General features: G+C 39.5%; 1 protein-coding gene across 4 annotated transcripts in view; it reads right to left on the bottom strand.

Annotated features, from left to right (window-relative positions):
* Positions 1-20,443, bottom strand: part of LOC122999900 (heparan sulfate glucosamine 3-O-sulfotransferase 5) — a 127,677-nt gene that overhangs the window by 62,397 nt on the left and 44,837 nt on the right. Inside the window, exon 2 of one of the 4 annotated variants that reach the window (XM_044377259.1) lies at positions 9,349-9,431. The exons of the other annotated variants lie outside the window; for them this stretch is intronic. The gene's annotated coding sequence lies outside the window, so the exon portion shown is untranslated. The remainder of the gene's footprint in view (positions 1-9,348; positions 9,432-20,443) is intronic. 4 annotated transcript variants of the gene reach the window in all.

Genomic DNA, 20,443 nt, shown 5'->3' with positions numbered 1-20,443 from the left:
AATGGCAGATGCATTGCGAGCATGGTGCAATCAGTGTAGATGATGCAACGCAGTGGCACGTATTTCCCACCTACATGTAAAGCCTGAGACTGCACAAGTTAGCGTAAGTCACAGGTGGGTTCATTATGTGGAGCGTGAAGGTGTCAGCCTCATTAAATAGAAGGCAGATCAGTGGAGCGAAAAATGATCATACCACTGGGACTGTGGGCGTTCACTGTGCAACATATTCATCACGGTGCCACGAGAGAGAGATGCTGCTCAGCTTTAGAGAAAACCAAAATCTGTGCTAATGTCACGTTGAGGCTAATGCTAGGATCATTGGCGGATATGTGGGCATGGACAAATGACGAGCTATAGACCGTTAATGTTGAGAAATCTCAACTGGAAAAAAACAATCTCAAACTTCAATATCCAAAAATCATGCAACAGAGCATCAGTAATGCTTTAATCTAGATAATGCTGCTGAATGCAGCTTTTTGGAAACTGCCCACTCTCTTCTGTTTAGGATATAGTCACTCCTGTGGGTGGAAAAGTTTCCGGGTGACTGATAATGCCCGCAAACAGAATTTGAGAAATTAGGGCATTTCTATTGGAGGGAACCAGATATTCATCTCAGCTGAAGTTCCACTTTGTGATTTAAGTTGGTTAGAATCAATCTATTTTTACATAAAAATCCTGCCTAGTGCAGCTTTAAGCAAATCTTGTCAAATAGAGCAATGTGCCGGGTCAGTAGTCTCCACTGAAGATAACCACTGAAGGTCGAGACATTCATCCACATATTAGATGTACTGATCCAGGCCTGCGCTGGCGTTTCAGAATGGATGGCCCTGCTGCACTCGTCGCCAATCCAATCCCTGCTCAACGCTCTCCTCCTCTGTCTCCCACCTTTCATCCCCCCACCATCTCCCTCCCCTCATCTCCATTGTGCTTGTGAGGCAGAAGCAGCACCTAATCATGGAAAATGCCGGTGTGTCCTCAGCTTGATGGAGGTAGCAGTGGAGATGGAGGACACTCGTGACCTGTGAATGCATTTGTTAACCCTGAGGTCGGTCACTTCAAACAAACTGTTATTTTAAAGAGCTGGCTGTCTGTATTGTCCCTACTCCTACCCACCAAACTCATTCCCACCTTTTTTACATTTCCTGTAAAGTTTGGCTATGTATTTTAAGTAACCCATGCTATTCATTTCTATACTCTATGTTTCTACCAACTCAGGAATATTTCCAAGATCAGAGCAATGTTATCTTTTAGCAATACAGAGAAAATGATGCATGATTTTGTTTCCTCATGCCTGGACTATTGTAAGGCACCTGCCTCAGTTGCCAAGCTGTAGCTCAGCTTCAGACTGTGCAGAACTCTGCAGCCAGACTTCTGATGAAGACCAAGGCCTGCTCGATTATGGCAAAAATCATAATCATAATTATTTTGGTCAATATTGCGATCACAATTACTTAACATGATTACACATTGACTCATGGAACAGAAACACTTCCATTTTATTAAATGTATCAATCCACACTGACTCCGAGCATCTCATGGAGAACCCCTGTGTTTTTTTACGCTCCGAGTCTTTCTGTTGCGTTTAGTAAAGCGTAATCTGCACAGATAGCTATTTAAATCACACAATTATCCTGCTGTATACGTGTTTTGAACTTAATACTGGCATCTACACTGATTAAACAAGGCTCAAGGGTCAATCAAGGGTCTGTGAGCTCGTCTGTTTCACTACAGGCAGATTCCCCTCACTTGCTACGGTGGGCGGGGAAATAAATCAATGAATCAATAAATACAAACACTGTTGGTTTCTTCCCGTTGAGCCGACATGAAAACTATTTTGGTTCAGTAAATTTCTGCTGTCAGTCAGCCTAGTGAAGGCAGGTTAGCCAGTCGCTGGTCAGGAGTTTCTGCTGACGGACGACCCGTTCTGTGGACAGAGATGCTGAACGCAGGACAGATGCTTGTAGGGAGGGGCAAAAGCGCACTGCTGTAAAGGAAAGGCGTGTGCTGGATTTATTACAAGACTAAAATGAGAGCATCATTACGAAACAGAATGCGGCACAATAATTGTTTTATCTTGATTATCCTGTTTTTATAAACGTTGGAAGCCAAAATTGTAATTGAGAATAAAATTTGATTAATCGCCCAGCCCTACAACCCAGTTTGAGCCTCTTTGAATTGGTTACCAATTTCTTTTAGAATCAATTTTTATTCATGACTTAAAAGGCTTTACGTGGCCAGGTGCCATCAGTACATCAGTGAACTCTTAACACCTTACTGTCCAAAAAGGCCTCTTAGATCTGCTGGGTTAGGCCTGCTAACTGTTCCACAGTCCAGGTTAAAGTCAAAGGGTGGTCAAGCTTTTGCTGTACTGGCACATCAGCTTTGGAAAAGCTCTTTTTTTAATTTAACCTTGAGGCTTACAGAGAACATATAGCACTGCCCTATTTCCTACTGCAGGTATCCTCAGTCTGGCTAATGCTGAGCAACTCAAATGGGGCAGTTGGGGGTTTATTGTCTAACTTTAAGGCACTAAAGAAAAGTTTTTAGGGAGTGGTGGACATCTATCAAGATCTTCCAACCTGTAGATATATGGAGGCATACATAATTGTTTTACTTCAACATCCATGTGGAGAGCTACAAGTTTCTGAACGTATGTTAGCCAACTGGTAAACCTGAAGTGTAAATGAGAAGTAAATAAATCTATTTTTTCTGTCATTTGCTGCCATAGTAGCCTAATTGTAAGTTCACAAGCTATAGGTGACTAGCATACCAAGATAGCTGCAGGCTAGTGTGAAGTTGGAAGGTCAACTAAGATAACAAGCTGTCTGTGATAATGGATGATGATCTGTATTTTACTCATGTGCATCAGAATAGTACCTGCAGCCTTTATTTCCACCTTAATTCTGTCAGGTTTTAAATTACAACACTAGGCAATATTGACACACTTGGCATTGTTCTGTTAATGTTAATTTACTTACCTATTCATTAAGTAAATCAAGTCTAAGATGAGTTTTTCAGATTTTGGCTGCTCTTGGGCAAAGCCAATTTGTTTACCTGAAAAATTGATACCGCCAAAGTTTAAGCTGCATTAAATCAATATGTTTACATTAAAGGAATGGTTTGACATTTTGAAAAATGCACTTAAGGGCTTTCTTGCCAAGAGTTACATGTCTGTACAGTAAATATGAAGCTACTGCCGCCACTGTTTTATAAATCTCAATCATTGTGGAACTAGTTTATTTCCACTCCCACAGTAAGCAATAAATGAACAACATCAACAGCAAAGAAGAAGTGCAGTTTGACAGATTGTGCTGCACCAGAGAGGTTCTCAAACAGCACAGGAACTGCCATTACGCACAGCTGTGTAGTTATTTATAGGATCCATATCATTAGTAAATCACATGGACCTATAAACCATCATCGGCAGTGATATCTCATCATCTTTTTTACACATCAGAAATATAATCAGATTAGTTTGTAGTACTCATATTGAAACAGACTTTACAGGTGTTTCACAATTAAGGATCAAATAAAAAGAATATTAACAGCATAATGATGCCTACCATGAAAATTAGAGGAATGATAAAACTGATCATACAAAAGTAATTAAAAAAAAATAAAAAATGGTCATTTTTCAAATCGAAGTGTAAAATGCATAAAAATCAGTGCAGTTGTTAATCAACCTAAACATGTTTTATAACATTTAGATTCAGTCTCACCTTATTTTTCCATCCCCATCTCATCATCTGAACCACGGCTATTTCTAAAAAAACATGTGTATGCTGGTGTGAGGTGAGTACATTCTCACGCACACTCTGTATTCATAAATACCACTTTATGTGCAGGAAATGGGTATGCATGGCGTTTATACATCTGGCCCCAGGTGTGTTATTGGAAAGACTGGCGCACGACTTTTAAGAACAGCAGATATCAACCTATCTGTATTAGATATATTCACTGGCGAATTAAAACAAGGTGATATAGTGTGCTATGTCTGCTGAAGGAGCAGAACTGGAGGGAAAGCTTATGCTGTTCTTTGTACGGATGAGAAAAGCGAAGGGGAGACTCAGCAGAACAGCGCTGAAGAATGAGAACTCTGGCCCTGCTGACTTTCCTTCAGCACTTATAACTGCAGCCTCAGAGATTTTATACTATCTAGCATACAACTACAGCTACCAAAGAGGAGCATCGTTCAGGCAGACAGTCTCCAGGTGGTCATGTAAACGTTGGCCCCATGTGTGAACAAATACAAAGTGGCTCTAAGCTGACTGGATTTCTTTTTGCAGGCTAATATATATCCCATCTTCCTCTGAACCTCCCCCCACCTCCCCCAAGGTCAAGAGAGCAACAGTATTGAGTCAGAGATATGGCAAGCATGGCAGCAGATCTGTTCAGATAAAAACATCTAGGTTACATCCCAGAGGATGTTCTGTACCCTGACTTGAAACAGATTTCCACCTCATTCTATCCTGTGACACAAACTCTTGATGTATTGTATGTGATTCAGAGGGGAAAGTCTTGTCCTGAGGGGGCACTGGAACATTTTCCACCTGTTTCTGTATTCGGAATTGTAACAGGTTGCATAATGTTCAATCTTTTTCACTCCTGAAGTTTTTATGGAGGTATGGTGGAAACTGACAATTGAAGACATTGTTAGGATTTTCTATACTTCGGGAAAAAAAAGAATCAAGCTAGAGATGGTTGTATTTTTTGAAAAGAGGATTATTTTGATGTGGCTGACATCGTCTCCAAAGAGCCCAGAGGAAAAGATGCAATACTGAATGGTGATTTGAAAATGCACTTCCTTACAGCTTTAGTGACTAGTGTCTATATTTATTAGTTCTTTACATGTTCTGACTGAATAAATACACTTAAAGGAGCAGTGTGTAGGATTTAGTGGCATTTAGTGGTCAACTCTTCGACACTAATTCCTCGTCTTGTGCGTACGTTTGACTCTCTCTTGTTTTATCGTCCAGCCCAAGTAGAAATTACATGTCAAGTTAACAAGTAGCTTCTAACCACATGAAATGGGATGAAATTATAGGAAACTGGTTGAGATGGAAGTCTGCTGTTTGTAGAAGGGGTACATTAGAAAGAGAGAACATAATAAAGGAGACAGAACAAAGAGAGACAGCAACAAGGAAGTGTTTCATCTCTTTTAGCGTCCTGTCCACATTGGGAGTGGAAATGTGCGTTGTGTAGGAGAACATCTGCTGTGTGTGGTTAACTTGTATTTTACATAACATACATGGCCCTACTTTCATGCTGACACGGGACACAAAGCACATTTTCCTTGCTTGAGGTGGTTTGGTATCTTGTGGTCTGAGCTCCAGTGGGTCCATCTGTGGCTCCGTGTACGTGAGCTAGTTGTAACCTAGAGAGCACAGATGTAGCTCTGTGCCACAGATGTTTTTTTTTAAATCAGATATCAGTGGTGGAGGTCGAGGAGACGTCAGGCCATGTGACCTCCTAAAAATGTAGCATGGAACAAATGGTCAACAGCTTTAATTCTTCCATTCCAAGTTTCCAAATAACCTTTTATTTGAATTCAAAATTTCTCTTTCAGCAGGTCTGTGATTATTCAATTTCTCAGTTATTGCTGATTAAGCTTATGGTTTTTGTTTGTTTTTTGCTTCTTTAAGGTGTAGTTTAGCAAAGTGAAGCATCTACAACACAATAAGCATCAGAAAATTCTGATATGCTCGTATCTTTCCCCCTTTATTCTACCACCATTTCTCCCCCATTAAGCAATGCAGCAGTATATGTTACTGCATGAAAAAAATGATATTGTTTCACTAATATAACACTGTCCTTCATCTGGTTCTCATGTATAAAAAGAGAGACCAACCCTAGCAGGTAGGTCTTGCTCATGATTACAGATGACACAGCTAATTGACAAAAAAAAGGAGAAACTGTCTCAACCCAGCTCTGTCACGGTGGAACACATTAAATATTAATAGGATTTACCTATTTTGACTGCAGAATATTTCCAGTTTTCCACTCTCTATGGCCTTTGACATGTCCTTTATTAAATCCCTTTGAGCATTTAAAAGCTGAGCTGAATGCAGAGTTGGAGGACTGAACCTGTGAGAACTGCTTCCTGCTTTTGGAAAGACTGCAAGCTTGGAGATGAAACTGTGAGCAAAGGAAAGCCAGAGTGTAGCTAACACATGAAATATTTATTTTCTTCATGAACAGTGCATCATTTGCAGCATAGTTTGTATGTAATACTGAGGCTTTCTTTCTGTACTAAATATATTTAACAAAGAACATCAGAGTATGTTACTAGAAAATTACAATCATACATGTTATGTATGTGACCTGTCATAGCCAAGACAATGATCTCCTGATCTGTGGTCACAGTGACAGCACAGTGACTTCAATCCTTCAATAAACCAAGGCAAAAAGGTCTTAAAGGAATAGTTCAACATTTGGGGAAATATACTTCAATTTCTTGCTACATTTAAAAATTGAAATAGACAGTTGTGTCCCAGATTCTAAGTGTGATGTCTGTATTGTATTATTTGCTCTAAGTAAACACCTGAAAACGACGAAGTTGATGAAGTTCTTGTGACTACCAAAACACTGCACTACAGCTGCAACAATTAGTCAACTAATTGATTGGTTGCCAACTATTTAATTAATGACCAATTATTTTGATAATCGATTAACTATTTTGAGTCAGTTTTTGAGAAAAAAAGTCAAAATTCTCAGATTTCAGCCTCTCAAATGTGAATATTTTCTGGTTTCTTTTAGTCCTCTATGACAGTAAACTGAATATCTTTGGATTGTGGACTGTTGGTCGGGACAGAAAAAGACATTTGAGAACATCATCTTGGGCTTTGGGAAACAGTGCTCGACATGTTTAAACTCATCAATTAATCAAGAAAATATACAGATTAACCAATAAAGAAAATAATCATTAGTTGCAGCCCTATACTGCACTATCAACATTGGTACATACATACTAGATACTTAATATTGTTAATATATAGTATGGCACTGGGACAAAGCTTATAGAATATTGTGTTTTTTTCCCATCCTGTTACTCATAAAATGACTTTCTATTCCATTAAAGGAAATTTTACAATTGAATAAAGTGCAGATATACTAAGAAAGGAGCTGATAAAGAAAGAAAGGGCATAATCCACTGAACTCACTTTTTAGTCTCTGGTGGTACACTGTCAGTTTGATTCACTAAAATCTCTCTAATCAGCGTCCTTTGACTGTCCAGCTCTCACAATCTCGATGAGAGAATCTTAAATAAATAGAGTTCTTGTTGGACTTTTTTGCTCTGGGTTTCACCTTTTAGAATACATAAAGGCTACGCTAACATTTTTTTCCGATTGGTGGAGAGATTGTTAGGGCTCTACACAGCCTGACAGGAAGCTCTGCCGACACTTCTCAAGATCTCTCAAGATTTATAGGTGACAATATGTATTTGTATTATTCTACTATAAAGGCACTAAAAAGGGCATAGAGATAACACTGTTCTTGAGGCAAGAAATTCATTTTAGTGAATAAAACTACATTTCAGTCTTAGTTTTTGCATGCTTTTACGTATTTCAATCTTATTTTGTGGTTAAAGATGTACATATATCAGTCTAAGTTTTCTATTAGGGAAATAAAATATAATATTCAGTTCAAGTTCAAGTTCAAATTCAAGTTTAAGTTCATTGTCATCCTAACTCTACACAGCAAAGATATACAGTAGGATGAAATTTAATTTAATTTCATTACATTTGCATTAAGAATGAACACAACATCAATATAACAACAATATAACAAGTTATAACAAAAGACAAGACACATCAATAGGACAATAACTATCAATAATGGATTCATATTGGAGTGTAAAAGTACACTGTGCAAATGGCTGCATGTTGAATCAATAAATATAATAACAATAAAAATAAAATATAAGTAAACTGCATTCCCTTGGTTTAGTGGGATGTAAGGGGTGGGGTGGGGACCAGGTTGAGACGAGTGGATGGGAGCAGCAGTGAGTTCAGCAGTCTGACAGCCTGGGGGAGAAAGCTGTTGCACAGCCTGGTAGTCTGTGTACGGATGCTTCTGAACCTCCTGCCAATGACAGAGGGACAAAAAGCAAGTGTGAGGGGTGGGAGGGGTCTTCCACAATGCTGGAGGCCTTTCTGAACAGAGCATGTGTGAAAAATGTCCTGAATGAAGGGGAGAGAGAAAACAATGATTTTCTCAGCTGCCTGCACGACTCTCTGTTGAGCCTTGCGATCAGCGGCGTGGCAGGTCCCATACCAGACGGTGATACAGCTGGTGAGGATGCTCTCAATAGTTCCTCTCTAAAAGGTGGTGAGGATGGGAGGCGGTAGGTTCACCTTCTTCAGCCTCTGTAGGAAATGCAGTCGATGCTGGGATCTCTTGGCCGACGAGCTGGTGTAGGTGGTCCAGGAACGGTCTTCTGTGATGTGTACACCAAGAAACTGTGGAGCCGTGGATGTTCAATGCGGAGTTGTCAGGGCGGGACCTTCCGAAGTCATCTCCTTTGTTTTGTCAATGTTCAGAGACAGATTGTTGTTCTTGCACCAGTCAGACAGTTTTTACACCACCTCTCTGTAGGATGTTTCATTGTTGCCGCTGATGAGACCCACTACTGGAAACTTAATGATGTGGTTTGTGCTGGATCTAGAGGTGCAGTCATGGGTCAGCAGCATAAACAGCAGAGGGCTGAGCACACAGCCCTGGGAGACGCTGGTGTTCAGCATGACTGTACTAGAGCTGTTGCTGCTGCTGATCCATACTGACTGGGGTCTGCCGGTGAGAAAATCCAAGATCCAGTTAGAGAGAGAGGTGCTGAGTCTCAGCAGGGCGAACTTTCCTATTAGCTGCTGAGGGATGATGCTGTTAAAGGCTGAACTGAAGTCTATGAAGAGCAGCCTTATGTATGTGTTTTTCTGGTTCAGATGAGTCAGGGCCAGATGGAGGGGGTGTGAGATTGCATCCTCTGTGGACCTGTTTGAGCGGTACGCAAACTGCATCAGGTCCAGTGAGGCGGAGAGACTGGATTTGATGTGTTTAAGGACTAGCCGCTCAAAGCACTTCATAACGATGGGGGGTTAGAGCTACAGGGCGGTAGTCATTGAGGTCAGACAATACAGCCTTTTTTGGCAGCGGTCGGATGGAGGTGGTTTTGAAGCACTGTGGAACAACTGCTTGGCTCAGGGAGGTGTGGAAGATGTCTGTCAGGACGTCTATTAGCCGGTACGCACAGTCTCTGAGCACACACCCTGGTACATTGTCAAGTCCTGCAGCTTTATGTGAGTTGACTGTGGAAAGCATCTTACTTACACTTCTTTGGGACAGAGAAATTACCTGATCGTCTGGCGGAGCAGTGGCTTTTCCCGCTGGCACAGTGTTCAGTGGCTCAAACCAGGCATAGAAGTTGTTTAGTGCATCTGGGAGTGAGGCATCAGAGGGGTCTTATAATCTATGATGGCTTGAATAACTTACAGATCTCAGATTTTGTGCAGTAATAATACAGACATTTAGGCCAAATTTCTGATTATTTTGTTAGTTTTATGAGGGAAACAAAGACCAAATTCATTAAAATGGTTTATCTTATAGGTAAATTTACACAAATAAAGAGCATTCCATTGTTTTTTGTTTGTTTGCTCCTCTAGTTAAAGAACTCTCGACTCTATTTTTGAAACCACAACCTATATCTTTTAAAAAATGGATAACAAAAACCCTTAATTTCCTCTTTAAAACTACGAAAGTCAAAGTCAGGTTGAAGGTGTAGGTGCAGAGAGGAACTCTTTCTGTCTCCACTGCAACACTGTGAAATAAAGACATAACAAATCCTTAAAACACGTGTAGGCTGTCGGGGGGAGGATCAACCGATTCTATCAAACAAGAACACACACTAATAACAGCCAGACATCACTAATTCTATTGAAAGTGTTTGATTCGCTCTTACTGTGTGAATAATTCAGCTTGGCATTAAATGAAAGTCGCTCAGCCGCTATCTGTGAAGACCCTCATATGAGCAGCAGAAATGGCTCCATCCTGTGGTTTTATTATCCCCTCTGGCAGCCAATCTAAAGGGATCCCCTGACCTTTGACATCAAGCTGATAAAAGTCGAAAAATATCACTTATCTATTCTGACGTCTTTTTAGAGAATGGAACGCTAACAGCGCAGTGAGTTTCCTTTTTATTACACAATTCTGTCACATCCTGCTTTGTCATGTTAGATTATTAATGAGTATAAAAACCCCTCGGTCTGACCAGAGACCTCCACATCACATCTTTCACCACAGTCTATAGAAAAATGAAAACAGCAGGAATTAAAAAGCCTGGAACTGGCTGTTAATTTCTTTAAATGATTATCCTGCCACTCGTGCTGCAGTATTTTATCTCAGCATCAGTTTAGAGAAAACATTCATCTCCTCGGGTGACAGAAACCAATAAAACATTCAAACTTTTAAACTGTGCTCAACATTTCTTCTGCGGTGGCATGTGTGTGAAGGCTATTTTTAATTGAGTTTTGGCTCCAACCTGCTTCTCCGACTGCATCCACTTGCACCTTAATTACAGAGGCCCGCCTGTGCAAGAAAGCAAGGTAATAGAATACGGCCGCAGGTCATCACATTTAATAGTAAGACTCATCATTAACACTAGGCAACAGCGATCGATCGGGCGTAAGTGAAAAGAATACTTGAAAACAAGGCTGGGCGAGCGACTAAGTGCTCCATCAGATAAAAGAGAGCCATAACTCACAGGTGGGATAGAAGCAGGCTGCGGGTGTTTTTCTCACTCCACAGACGGTTCAGATTACTGCTTATCAGTGTCACTCTGCACAGGGCCAGACAAGCAGCCACAGAGACTAAACTCTTCCCTCCTCTCCCTCTCACAGGATGGTTGAGGTTGACCGCTCTTTATCCACTGATCCCTGTCAGGACTGTAGCCAGGATACTGAGGTCATGAGACCAAATTCCCATCAAGAAATCTGGGGCTAGCCAGCAGAAGACCTCAAATTTTGTATTTAAATCAAAAATTATTAAAAAAATAAAATTATTTAAATTTTCTAGAAAATATATCTCCTCACAAGGGATGACTGCTGTTCCATAGCCCACCACCAAGGCATAACTCTGTATTCTTCTACAGGTACAATTGACATACAGGTTTATATATATATATATATATTTTTTTTTTTTTGCACTGCACACATAATCTCATAGCTTTTCATTGGCATATGACATTAATACAGGTGAGTTTTCCAACAATACACATAATCTGTGCAAAGCACACCTTTTCCACTCAAGACTGGCTTGTATGTGAAGCTTTGATTTGAAGAGTCAGCTGTGGCCTCTCTCTAATTCATATGTATTAGAAGTGACCACTTCAAACGGTAGGATAGCTGCTGGTAAGGTTAGCAAACACCAGCAGAGAGACAATGCTGTGCATGAACCAGAGATTTATTCCTCAGGCAGTGGCAACTAAGAGTGTAACTAAGTACATTTACTCAAGTACTGTACAGTACATTTTTAGGTACTTGTGCTTTACTTGAGTATTTCCATTTGATGCTACTTTATACTTCCACTCCACCACATTTCAGAGGGAAATATTGTACTTTTTACTCCACTACATTTATTTGACAGCTTTAGTTACTGTTCAGATTAAAATGTTACATAAAATAACATAATAATGAGCTTATAAATTACACTGCATTATTGGTTAAAAAAAACTTTTTGGCTTATGGGCTTTTACACAAATGCATTTTCACCCAAGAGAAATTTCCCCTCACATGGTTTCAATAAATAATTGTTCGAGGCCCAAAGAGGTAAAAATCTCCAATATTTCACAAAAATGCAAAGATTAAAGAGAAGTTCAGAAAAATTAGAATGTAAGAAGCACAACTATGCTTTTTCTTCTTTCCTACCTAATCTATTATCTTATTTATCTCATGACCCTCACAAAGCAGTTCAAACTGGCTCCACCTAAAGCAGCTACAACAATAAATTGCTGCTTATGCATTGACTCATCAGTATTAATAATGTACTTCATTTGTTCATTTTATTTAATATATCAGTCACAGTCCGATTTTCTGCAAAACGAGTACTTTAAAACTTTAAATAAATTTAGTTGATAATACTTTCATTTTAAATGCAAGTATTATCAACGTCAATGCAATGACTTGTAATGAAGTATTTTTACATTGAGGTATTGATACTTTTCCACCACTGTCCTCAGGTGGGTGAATGAGAGACAAACTGTAAAACACTTTGTCCATTAAGCTAGTGGAATACTATATAAACACAGTCCATTTGCCATTAAAGGTAGAGTCAGCAATTCATAATGTAATCTTACCTTAAATATTGTCTCAAAGTCTTCTCCACACTGCCAGGAATACAGTTCAGGTGGGGAAGTAATGAATTTCTGTTGGCTTTAAGGTATTCAAATTCAAACATATTGACTCCAAAAATACTGGAATCACCCTAAAACTTACCCACCATGTATAAATTTGAATTGTACAAAGTAAACTCCACCCAGGTTCCTAAAACACCCCGACATCAGTGTCTTCAGTTTTAGCTAGGGCCCTGATCCCTGAGATCCTGAAATCAGAGCATGACTGGTTATAAAGTGTGTCATAGAGGAATAGTAAGTTGTTAAGTGAGACATTTTCATTTGACAGAATCCTAAAGCACCTTGTAAAAGTGTGTGAGCAGGTAATTCACAACAGTATGTATATGCTGTATAACTCTAGGCTTGTTTCCAGTGAATTACTACTTCTGCCTCCTAGACACCTTTGCAACATCCTCAGATTGTCAACGCTATCCGTTAATATTCAAAATAGCCTCAGCAACATACACGAAGCCAAGAAGCCGAAGAGAAACTAGGTCCATGAACAGCATGAGTCTGCCAACACCGCTAAGTATTTCATGCTTATTGTTTCTGTCCCCGGGCGCTGAAGATTTTGAATCTTTAAAATGTACTGCGCAGTAACACTTGCAAGCACCCCATCCACAGCCCTGGAGGGGATGCAACGCACTGCCAAAGACATTGGTTGCCATGGTAACGCTGACAGCACCTCCCCATAAAGGCTCTAATTGATAGCAGCAGATAGCTGCGGAGAATTAAGCATCACGCCCGGATCACTGGTGCTACATGCAGACAAAAGCGCTGACAGCCAGACAAAACCTGTGTGTGAACCCATGTGTGGCCAATCCCAGCTTCACATGTAAGGGTGCTCTGCTGGGACAAATCTGCACCCAAAATCCTGAGACAATCCTTCAATAACCCACATTTGAAGTCATGTTCACTCCTCAAAAGAAATTATTTTTTTCTTGGCTGAAAATGTTTTTTTTCCCCCATTTGTATGATTCATTAACATCAGGCAACATCATTTTAATTATCTCGTCCTTTTAGCTTGTACTTTTTGATCAGCATAGGAAAAAAACATTCCAGGCTGAGAAAAAAAAGAAATGAAGTCTCATTCTGTCCTCCCTTGCCCCAAGGGAAAGCACTTTTCTCAAACTTTGATGAACCTGCCTCTAATTTAGCTACAGATGCCATTAGTCTGCTGAAATGAGTAAATCAGCTTGCTGCAAGAAATATAATTATGAATGATTTTTGCATTTAGTATGCCAGCGTTATGTCCATGCATGTCAATAAAGCTTGAGTGCTAAGTCTTTTTTTTCAGGCTGCATTTCAGCAAGGCTAATGCTGAGAAAGAAAGAATTGAGCTATGATGCAACACAAGCCAAAGTTGGGAGAAACTAGAAATACCACCTTGTGGTTGTATGACTCCACCAACCAGTGGAGTTGTAGTTTAGATCAATGTCTGTCCAGAATCATGATATTTGTAGTGAATACTTTGAAGGAATTTAATAAAAACTGTGTATTTTTCTTGTATGTGTTCACATGTTTGGCCAATAAAGCTGATTCTCATAGAACACAAAGTTGTAGCCACGTTGCTGCAAAGAAGCTACAAATTCTAAAACATGGATGCTTCACAAACATCTTCAACCCAACAGCACAGAAGATCTAAACAATCACCACAGTTTCAAGGTGGGAACCAAGATTAGTGTCATCAATTCAGTATCTGACTAGTTAGAGTTATGGTGTTGAATAATGGCCTGAAAAGTGTTTTTGCAGAACATTATGATGTCACAGTGAAGTTGACCTCTGACCTTTAGGACGTAAAATGTCATCACTTCATCATTTTATCCTATTAGACATTTGTGTAAACCTTTGTCATAATTAGCATATGAATTCTTGAGTTATGGCCAAAAATGTGTTTTGTGAGGTCACAGTGACTTTTGACCTTTGACCACCAAATTCTAATCAGTTCATGTTTGTGCCAAATTTGAAGAAATTCCCTCCAGGCATTCCTGAGATATTTCGTTTATGACAATGTGATGGATGGACAGACAAACAACCCAAAAACATAATGCCTCCGGCCATGGCTGTCGCTGGCGCGGAGGCATAAGAAAAGTGCCTTTGTCTCTCTGTGTTGTCTGTCTGCAGACAGCTGGAACAGACACACATCAGCTTTTTTGTCAAAACAGTGGGTTGGATGACAAAGCTTGCACAGATAGAGGACTGCAGGGTTTGGATTTTTTCGCCTACAGTTTTCTTACTCTGGTTGCTTGTTTGTCAAATTAAACATCTAGACTGGGTTCACAGCTGACACGACAGACGGACGCAATGATAGAGTTGAAATGGTGACTCACACATATGATGGTGATGAAGTAGTTCAGAATACAAAAAGTTAAAGCACGTTAACTCCACTCTGCTGGATCCGCTGGACGTGACGCAACCCTGAGCACAAATAGAACAGACTGAAGCCTGTCATTACACACTGATTACAGCTCAGTATTATTGGCCCGGTTCTAGCTTATTGTAGAACTCAAGGGCACTCTAAAGTTCACTGCATTTGGTTTTAAGTTTTTTGAATAATCATACATTTGTTAAAGGATTTGTGCCACTAAAGTGCAACTAAAGTGCAACTAAAGTGCAACTAAAGTGCAACTAAAGCGGCTGTTATTACCAGGTTCCCTGTTTTTCAAAATCTAGTTTTCTAGCTAGTATTTCAGTTTACATTGTGCTCTAATGGTGTATATTCCTAAATATAGATGCATATAATTAATTACCACAAGTTGACTGGCACACGGAAAACCACATACACATCCTACTAACAAGTCTTGTGTGTGTATCCTAAGCCTGATTTATCTTATTCCCCTGTGGCATAGAGCTTGATTGTTGTCACAAAACTATGGAAAAGCCACATTGTTGCACTGGGTGACATGTTCCACTACTACCATGAACACAAACACACTGTAGTTTATTTTGAATAAAGCGCACACACACACTCACTAGAGCACTTAATGTGGATACATCCACTGCTGAAAAGTCCCCTAGAAACGCACCATTTCTTTAAACATATTTGTGGACCTGCTCGCTCGCTTTTTGCATCCAGTGCAACTTTGGCCCACAAATTTATGCCGTTGACTAATTGCAAGCACTTTTACCATTAGCAAGCACTTTTCATCGAATGACATGGTGTGCAATGGTAGACAAAATGCCAGGGGAAAGTAAACACAGCAGTAGAGAGAAAATAAAGGTAAGAGAGGAGCTAGAGCTAGAGGTTCGCTCGCCAGCTGCAGCAGTTCACTATCTAACCCTGCAAGTTATAGTCATTAGGTCATCAAGCTTTTAGAATCAATACTTTCATGATGACACCCTGATTCATTTTGCTGTACCACTTTCTGGTGTGACCAGGCTTTAAATGGGACCTATTATGCTCATTTTCAGGTCTATATAGATATATAGGTCTATATAGAGTAGCTTTTTCCTGATTCACAGTTCAAAAATCTCCTTATTTATCTTATACTGGCCCTTTATGCAGCCCCTCAGTTCAGCCTCTTTCTCTTAACAGGCAGTCTTAGCCCCTGTCTCTTTAAGGCCCCCCTACCGATGAGCTCGCTCTGTTCTGATTGGCCAGCTTTCCGGAAGCTGCCGAGGGGCAGCTGAATCAGAGTCACAACCCCAACATTTCCTGCTTTACTGCTTCATATTAAAAACTTTTAAAAGATTAAATAAGGGGAGACTTTCATTGTGAAGAGTTTGCAGGAAATTAAACATGTTCCTCACATGTTTTTCCATGTCATTCCTGAATTAGCAGAGGTCTGTTTGTGGTGCTAAAAACCGGTCGACACAACAACATATGGAGATAATTGGAGCATTTTGTTCAGCAGATCAGTCAATAATAACGCAGGGACGAATAGTACAAGCAGCCACAATGATGATGATGTTTGATGAAGAGCTGCAGGTGACCAACACATCTCCAACAGGTAAACTACTTATTTGACTTTGCCCTTCTGTGTAATGGAAAAACACTCACAGCGTGCCAGTTCAACACCAGTCACGCCTTGATGTGACTATCCCCTAAACAATGGAAAAATGCCATAATGTTAGCAGAGCGGAGCCGTGAACAGATGACCCTGTAGAGAAAAGTCCGTTTTTGATTTGAGTTGAATCTGGTAACATTAATAATGGTTGGAAAAACCTTTCCAGTTGATTAAACAGAATTAAATGACTACAAGTAAATGAAAAATAAGGATTTGGGTCATATTTTTCATTTCTCAACTTCAGTATATTTTTGTAGTATTTGTGTTGTTTATTGATATCATTGATGTAAGAGTTTTTGGCACGTTTATTTAACTATAAAATGTACATCTCAGTACATATTTTAGGCTTAATTTTGGTGTTTAATAAACACATTTATCCATTTTTGGAAAGTTATTATGATAAAAAACAGATATATCATTATTGGCTTTTTTAAAACCTTAAAAATATCAATATCTGGATTAGAATTCCAGTTTTGGTTGAGCTCTAATACTATAATTCTTCAGCTCTAACTTGCAGAGCTACAGCTCATATAACACAAGCACCTTCTGATACTCTGAGTGCTTACATTTTAAGCATGAGTGACCCCCGTGGGAATTGAACCCCTCACCTTGGCAGCACAGGCGCTGTCCTCGATCCACTGAGCAACACAGGCCCATAAACAATTTTCACGGCTAGATGGGAGATCATGTTTTATTTCCAGACACCTCATCCACCTGGAATGCGGGTTTGTTGACTCTATGTTTCAAACTTATTGCTCTTTGTAGGGCTGTGGCTGCCGTGATTGCAGCTAGAGGTGAGACGGACGAGAGAGATCCAACAAGCAGTGGGGGAGAAAGGACGGGGAAAACATAACTGTTGTCATTATTTATGTGCTAAGAAGTCAATTACACAGCAAACACAGCAGCGGTAATAAATATGGATCCATGCAAAACACCAGCACAACTTCAATCAAAGGCTTCAAAATGCAAGCACTGCAGAGGGGAAGCTATTGTTCTGCACTGAAGCAAAAATAACGCATACACACTGTACCAAAGTTATAACCATCTTCATGTCCAGTGACCATGAATCATGTATAAACTATCATCCGATCTCCATTTTGCCCTGGTTTTCAAACAGAAACTGTTTTCCCAAGAATTTATTTTCATCTAACTACAAAACACATCCTCTGTAAACATCAGTGTGGAGTTTGGAAAAAAATACTCAGAATACTGTACTGGACTATTCAAAGTATCTCTTCCATCCTGGATAACAGGAAATGTTCATTTATCTTTGATTACAATATTTTTATTCTAAGCTGCAAATTTATGGAATTCAGGAAATTATTCTCAAAAGGATTTTAGCTAAATATTTGACAGAGCAATTTGTATTGATTTGTGTAGATGATTACAGATGATAGTTTGTCGATTCCCCGTCTATAGTGTGTAAAGTATATAAAGTGTATAGCGTCCAAAGATCTTTTATTCACACTGTTATTTGCTGATGATACAAACCTTATAGCGTCATGTGAAGATTTAAGTCCACTAATACAAAATGTATGTTCACAATTGCTGCTAATGTTTAAATGGTGGCAACTGAATAAACTAACTAATCTTGAAGTTATTTAAATATCCTTTTAAAATGTCACTGTAGTCGTTTTAGATGAAAATCTTATTTGATATATGTAAAATCTTAAAGGTACCTTGTGGAGTTTCTGATCACTAGTAGCACCATGGAGCAACGTTTTTGCGTCCCTGTTTTCTTTGTATCTCATACATTTGCACAAGGATGCACATGTGAACATATACATGTGTAGGCAGCACTGTACAGTCCTACAGATGTCTTCACACTATTGCACTGATCAACATTTGGTGTCGATAATGTGCCAGGAAATGAAAAAGACTGCTAGCAAGCAAACACATACAGTATGTAAACAATACAGGTTTCAAATTCTTCCAGACATTGACTTTGCAAATGTTTTATGAGGAAGAAAATGCATTCAACTCATTATTTTGACTTCGAGGACACACACACTGAATGTAAACATCTATTCTCTCTTATTTGTTTCATAAAAATTCCACAATGTACCTTTATTGAAAATGGTGAGTTTGTTCACTGAACTGATATCTCGTTATTTGACTTTGTATCACACTTCAATGTATTTTTTATTAACTATTGTAATATTGTTTGGATTAGAGTTACTAATCCTTCCAAACAAGATTCTTTAAATTCAGAAGAAATTATTGAGATGGTAACCAACTCAAACAGCTGAGATCCATCTGTCCTTCATTCATATTAGACCAGGTCCTCAAAGGATTTTCATTTACCTCAAGCTTATTCTTACTTATTCTTACTCTGTAATCTTATTCTTGGTATCAAAATACTTTAAAAACATTTCATTGACAGTGCCAAATGAGCTTTTATTTGTTTTTTTCTTTTCTGTTCTTTTCTCTTATAATTTTTTTGTTGTCTGATGTTTATGATTATGATTAAAAAAGGCTTCCTGTCTCTGCTACAAATACCCACAGAGCTTCATTATTGTTCGTCTTTTACTATGACTTGATGCTTGAATTGTGAAAACATGCAAATGAAATTTAAAAAGTATAGAGTACACCTCTGTCAGATTCAAGCCTTGGTTTCCATTTTTCATGTTGATACAAATCAGTGCTTAAACAATAAGTTAATTAATGGATGAATTAATTAACTAACAACAAAACAACAACAATGACAGTCAAGTAATTGTTTAAATCAAGTAAAGATACCAAACTTTCATTTATTCAAACTTCTCAAATGTGGGCATTGTCTGTTTCTCTTAGTTTTACATCAATGCCAAACATTTGAAGACGTCACGTTGGACTCTAAAAGCATTTTCTCACTATTTTCAGACTGATAAATTAATTAGAAAAATAATCATAATATTCATCAATAATCTAATATGTTAGCAGCAGCCTTCATTCTAACCACGATACAAAGCTTGAACAGAAACCTTTCAAGAGACGTGTGAGGACCAGAAGCACAAAGAAAATCATCTAATGAAATGAATCTCAGGCTTGCACCATGGCTCCGCTGTGGGAGGACATAGAAATTGCATCAAGCAAATCTGGGGAATGGAACCCATATGGCTAATGGATGTGGGTTATGATATTGTTTGGGAAGGCTGCACAACATGCCGTCCTTCAGATGCTACAGCGCCACAGACCTCCACAAATCATCACTGCGGGATAATAGAACACACTTGATCAGACCCGGGAGGAAAGGATGCCAGGGAAAAGAAGAAGACCGGTCTGTGAATAATGATTACGGTCACCTTAGTCATATATCACCATCCGCGAGAAGATGACTTGGATAAGGGTGTCAGTGCAGAGGGCTGACAAATTTCTGCACCATCCTCAGATTTCAATCCCACAGAGTCACCCTCCTCCTCCTCCTCCTCCTCCTCCTCCTCCTCCTCTCTGCCTCCATAATTGCTTGCTAAGCCAGAAATTAATCCATGTTGTAGTTACCCAAACACATCTTTGTGTATTGAACATAGCAGGTTGACAACCACGAATCTGGACTGATGACACAGCACGCCACAGAGCCTTACTTCCACTTAAGTGTCTTGCTTGTTAAAGTTATCAGGAACCGTTAACCAAGGTCATGTCACTAGGTGGGTCTCCGCCCGAACATTGGATGCATTCAATTAGCGCTTCTGCAAAAGTAAACGTGAGCAAAATGTAACAACTGGCTCGGGATTGATGCGCTGTAAAATCAGACTGATAGACTCTTTTCTTTACTCAGTTTTACTGGAGTTGGCAGCCTCACGGGCCGAGCTCGGTTGTTCCGTCTGCCAGGCCGAGGCGCTCCATTTGTTACTCCCAGAAGGTCACCGGAGAGCATTCTCAGGCTCTTCTTCAACGTCTGCTGCCGCCCTCACCCACACGAGTCATTAAGATGAATAGGACAATATGCTGTGCTGGCTGCTGCTAGCTGTGTCCCATCATGACCTCTGATAGCACAAATTAGACCTTCAGGAACACGTCTCCTTTTCTCCTTCCATACTCAAAGACTGTGACGCAAGGGTGTCATACTGAGGTGATG

This window comes from Thunnus albacares, chromosome 16, assembly GCF_914725855.1.
Source record: "Thunnus albacares chromosome 16, fThuAlb1.1, whole genome shotgun sequence".
Taxonomy (NCBI): Eukaryota; Metazoa; Chordata; class Actinopteri; order Scombriformes; family Scombridae; genus Thunnus; species Thunnus albacares.
This window is presented reverse-complemented; position numbering and strand designations above follow the sequence as displayed.